This window comes from Triticum dicoccoides, chromosome 1A (genome assembly GCF_002162155.2).
Source record: "Triticum dicoccoides isolate Atlit2015 ecotype Zavitan chromosome 1A, WEW_v2.0, whole genome shotgun sequence".
Lineage (NCBI taxonomy): Eukaryota > Viridiplantae > Streptophyta > Magnoliopsida > Poales > Poaceae > Triticum > Triticum dicoccoides.
In genome coordinates, this window is record NC_041380.1 from 519,794,644 (window position 1) to 519,800,330 (window position 5,687).

General features: G+C 47.7%; 1 pseudogene; it reads left to right on the top strand.

The window, feature by feature from the left end:
- The first annotated feature begins 271 nt into the window (after positions 1 to 271).
- Positions 272 to 5,125, top strand: LOC119315306 (annotated as a pseudogene).
- The last annotated feature ends 562 nt before the right edge of the window (positions 5,126 to 5,687 follow it).

The following is a 5,687-nucleotide window of genomic DNA, read 5'->3' on the forward strand; positions in this document are numbered from 1 at the left end:
GGAGAAGAAAAGATTAAAACTCTCTTATCTACGCACCTGGGGTTGTTTGGCGAAAGTCAATGTGCGAATTCCAAAGAAGCGCAAGCTTGGACCAAAGACCGTGGATTGTGTTTTCCTGGGATATGCTTTTCATAGCATTGGTTATAGATTCTTGGTTGTAAAATCTGAGGTACCTGACATACATGTCAGTACGATCATGGAGTCGAATGATGCGACTTTCTTTGAAGATATCTTTCTCATGAAGGACATGGCTACCTCATCTAATCAGGAGATGCCTAGTTCATCGAATCAGGAACCAGTTACAATTACCGAACATGTCATTTTGATGGAACACTTTGAAAGTCTTGTGGAGGAGAATAATGAAGTTCCTACTAGGAGCAAGAGACAGAGGATTGCAAAGTCCTTTGGTGATGATTTCCTTGTGTATCTCATAGATGATACTTCCAGTTCTATTTCAGAGGCCTATGCATCTGAAGATGCTGACTACTGAAAGGAAGCGGTTCGTAGCGAGATGGATTCCATCTTGGCGAATGAAACTTGGGAGATAACTGATCGTCCTTATGGGTGCAAACCTATAGGATGCAAATGGGTATTCAAGAAGAAGCTTAGGCTTGGTGGTACTATTGAAAAGTACAAGGCTCGGCTCGTGGCTAAGGGTTATACCCAAAAGGAAGGTGAAGACTTCTTTGATACTTACTCACCTGCGGCTCGACTGACCACTATTCGAGTTATACTTTCACTAGCTGCCTCACAAGGTCTTCTCGTTCACCAAATGGATGTTAAGACTGCTTTCCTAAATGGAGAGTTGGATGAGGAAATCTATATGGAACAATCAGATGGGTTTGTACTAGATGGTCAGGAAGGAAAGTGTGCAAGTTGCTAAAGTCTTTATATGGACTCAAGCAAGCACCCAAACAGTGACATGAGAAGTTTGAAAGAACTTTAACAGCTGCAGGCTTTGTTGTAAACGAAGCAGACAAATGTGTGTACTATCGCCATGGTGGGGACGGGGGAGTTATCATTTGCTTGTATGTTGATGACATACTGATTTTCGGAACAAATCTGAATGTTATTAAGGAGGTCAAGGATTTTCTATCTCGATGTTTTGAGATGAAGGATTTAGGAGTGGCTGATGTCATTCTAAACATCAAATTGTTGAGAGACGATGATGTTGGGATTACATTGCTTCAATCTCACTACGTGGAAAAGATCTTGAGTCGCTTTGGCTATAGTGACTGCAAGCCCTCTCCAGCACCATATGATGCGAGTGTGTTACTTCAAAAGAATCGAAGAATTGCTAGAGATCAATTGAAATATTTTCAGATTATTGGCTCGCTTATGTACTTAGCCAGTGCTACAAGACCTGACATCTTTTTTGCTGTTAGCAAACTGAGTCGGTTTGTCTCAAAACCAGGAGATGTGCATTGGAAAGCTCTAGAGAGAGTTTTGCGTTATTTGAAAGGCACTGCGAATTATGGAATTCACTACACCGGGCACCCAAAGGTGCTTGAAGGGTATAGTGACTCAAACTGGATCTCAGATGCTGATGAGATAAAGGCCACGAGCGGTTATGTATTCACTCATGGAGGTGGCGCTATTTCTTGGAAGTCTTGCAAGCAGATCATCTTAACGAGGTCAACAATGGAAGCAGAACTCACATCACTAGATACAGCTACGGTCGAAGCAGATTGGCTTCGCTGGCTCTTGAATGACTTACCGGTTGTTGAGAAACCTGAACCAGGAATCCTTATGAACTACGACAATCAAACTGTGATCACGAAAGTGAGCAGCTCAAAGGATAACATGAAGTCATCAAGACACGTTCAGAGAAGGTTAAAGCCTGTCAGAAAAATGAGAAACTCCGAAATTATTGCATTGGATTATATCCAAACGTCTAAAAATATGGCAGATCCTTTCACTAAGGGTCTATCACGTAATGTGATAGATAATGCATCGAGGGAGATGGGTATGAGATCCACAATATGAGTTGTTCACAGTGGTAACCTAGTCTATGTGATCGGAGATCCCGTGAATTAGATGTGGAAGACAACCTGTTGGTCAACTGAGAGGGGAGTATCCTTACTGTTAACAATACCACTCCATGAAGATGCAATACTCTCCTAAATCTGCATGGCAGGATGATGTATATCTTAATGTGTTCTAAGTGGCTCATTTAAGTAGAGATATTGTCCTGCAGAACATCTTTTGAAGAACACACATATATGAGTCTGATTGTCAAACGTCGCAATCTATGAGAGTAGGGTTCTCTCTAGTAAACTCATGAAAGGTCTCGGAGTATGACGCATAAGCTCCACCCGCAGGGAAGACCCACGGTAGCCACGTATCGGTCAAGGTTTTATGTGAAGCTAGATTCGCAGAAAACTTGCAGTTCAAGGCCCAGTCCACTGTTCAAGTTGCTTACTAGTGTAGTATATAGTTCTAGGTGGAAGTTCAACTTAACACAGTCTCCACTGCAGTACCGGTATATAAAACAGTGTTTTGGAACCAAAGGCAAATTTTGTGTGCCTCTGGGATCTGGTGGGGGATTGCTGGAATTGTGTTTATTTTGTGCCTAGCCAAATAGCAGTTTCAGAAATTCCTAATAAATCCTAGAGGCCCACGCAGCCCATTCGTACAAGGCAAGAGGTGGAACTAAAGTTTAGTCTCACATTGCTAGTTTAGAAGGAGTTGAACCTCTTTATAAGGGAGGCTCTTTCTCCACATGTATGAGAATGAGAACAAGAGGGACATCCACGCGCGCTCCTCCTCTGCCGCCCACCTCGCCGCGCCGCGCCGCGGGTTGCGGGAATGAGCCGAGCCGATGTCTAAAATTTTTGCCACGCACGACGGGTATACGAAAGGTCACGCGGAAGCTGAAATGTTTTGGTGTAGTGGAGATTGAATACGAACGACGCACCTTTTCGTTTCGTCTCCCTCGTTCTCTTCAGCTCCCAGCACAACCTCTCGCCTCCTTCTCTTGCACCTATAAAAGGGAGGTCGCTCCTCACAGAGAGACGCATCAGAACCTCTTCTTCCTCTCGCCACAAGTTCCTGAGCACTGCGCTGCTGCTATGTTCTTCCACATCCCGGCTTGCGGCATGCACCGCAGGTCGGGACAGTAGGCCTCCGGAACCGCACCTTTTGAGTCCTGTACGGGAGAAGGGTGATAAGTTTTTTGGGGAGCGCTCAGCGCGACCACTGACTTCTTCGTTACGGACGCCCGGACTCCGACGACTACTTTCCCGACGACGACTTCTTCCCCGGCGTCGACGACCTTCTTGACGACATGGCCGGCGACGACACCGACCCCAAGTCCAGTGCTACTGCTGCTGCTGTCCCGTACGTGTTCTTACTCTTTCTGTTAGAGGTTCTCTCACAGTTCTTTGCTCCAGTGTCTGTCCTACATATGCTAGGTTCTACGCTATTTATGCAACCTGTTCTACTATCTGCTTTAGACATGTTTGGTTGCAGTTCATATATGAAGATGTTATTTACCTTCTCTCTGTCAGATCGCATGACTACTTTTATCCTTGTTATATTAGTCATGCTTTATCTAGTATTTCTATTAATAAAATTATTTGGTAAATTGCTCATATTTCCAACAAATGCTACACGATATATGGGAGGTGGTGCGGCGGCACACGGGGAGGGCGGCGCGGCAAGGGAGAGGCGGCACGGCTTGGGGCGGCGGCGCGGTTAGGGTTAGGGTAGGGAGGGCGGAAGCGAGGGGAGGAGGCGGCAGCTGGACACACGGGCGGCAGCGCGGCAGCATAGAGACGCGGCCGCAGTGGCGGCGTGGTGCGGCGGCGGCGGCAGAGGGTTAGGGTTCAGGATCGGAGGTATGATACCATGTTGTAGACGAGAGTTTTGGCAATGCTACACGATATATTGACCGGTGCATAGCGCACGTATATATGGAGTACAAAGTGGGCCACAACCTCAACTATACAATGTCTCGGAGATGGGCCGAGGTATACAGTATACATGCACAAATCATATGTTCAACAATCAGAATGCAACGTACCAAACCAAATATACCACACATTTAGATCGTATAATCCGTTCATCATTTGCCTCTTTCCTCCTTGAGAGTCTTGGCGACTGGGTCGTGGATCACATCGACTATGGAGGAAATATCTTGGACTAGTTTCACGCGGGGTACCTGCACGCGGTGGCTCGAACACGATAAGCTTAAGCCTGATACAAAATGAGAAAAGATGCCAGACAGCTGATGACATGATCATATACTAAACCATGGCATATACCCTGCATTTTGTCGTCTATCCATGGAGCCTCCGTGCTAAAAGAAGAACCGGCGGCCCTAATTGGCATTCGATCATTATATATTATCCAAGATCACAATATCTAGTCTAGGACTAAATTCAAATGCCAGAGGCGACGCTGCTTGCTCAATAAATCAAACTCAAATCCGCCCTGCCTTAGATGCAGCTGCCTGCGTCGTCAACGGAAGGCATTATCCGGTTCTTCCCGGTTCTTCCAGAGGCTTTAATCCTCAGCCTACAAAACTATCGCCGACGGCGCCATCAATGCATTGCACTTGCACACAAGTCGCAAGCATTGCACGCACGAAGCCTTCGAGGCTCCAGTGGCAGGCGCGCGGCGGCGTCTTCAACGTCGGGCAGGGGAGCGCGCTGGTGCTCGCGTCGTACCAGGTGCTCCTGCTCCTCGTCCTACTCTCCGCGTTCGTCAGGTACGTGTGGGGATCGCGCTCGCGCTCTACCGCGAGATCTTGTTCGTGATCTCCTGCATCGGCCGCTTGCTCGCCGGGCCGGTGGTGGTCATGCACGACAAGGCCACGGCGGCCGTCGAGCGGGGCGGCCTACCACAGGCGTCCATTATGGCCATGCCAGCGTTCGTGTACGGCGCCGCAGCTTCGGCCGGTGCCGGCGACCGCGAGGCCCAGTGGGCGGTGTGCCTGGAGGCTCTGTCCGGTGGGGAGAATGTGCGGCGGCTGCCGGTGTGCGCGCACACGTTCCACGTCGGGTGCATCGACACGTGGTTCCACTCTCATGCGACCTGCCCGGTCTGCCGGTGCCATGTGGAGCCGCAGAAGGCTAGCAAAATGTCGTCGTTGCCGCCAGAGCCGGCTCTGCCACCGGTGTAGTTGTTGCTGGCTGACATAAGTATTGTCGTCTTGTACTATGTGACTTTGGATGAGTTGGCTAGAGCATGAATTCAATATTAACGATCGAATGACATATACTCGTATTTACATGATTAATGTGTTACAGCATCTCCCACGCTAACCCACAAACCACACACCGCCTCCCTTCGAAGACAGGGACCTATCCGCGGATACCGATCAGGAGTCGGCTATCCAAAATTATCCACATACATCTCGAACCACATTTCAGGTAACTGGACAAAATTCATCAAACACAATGAAATTTATCAAAGTTCCGATAGAAAATAGCACAAATTATCCATACATAATATGCAAAAAAGTTTAGTACAACAATAATTCAAATCAACAGGATTAACCAGATGTTCAACAAGTTTTCCACAATGGATCATGTTGTCCCACACATACTGCCCCTTGACCTTCATCTAACATTGTATGTGCGTAAATGGTCTGCCCTCCGCCCCGTGGCACATAACGGCAGCAGGCTACACAACTTGTAGAACAATATCGAGGAATACATCTACACCCGTCCCCCTCCCCATCT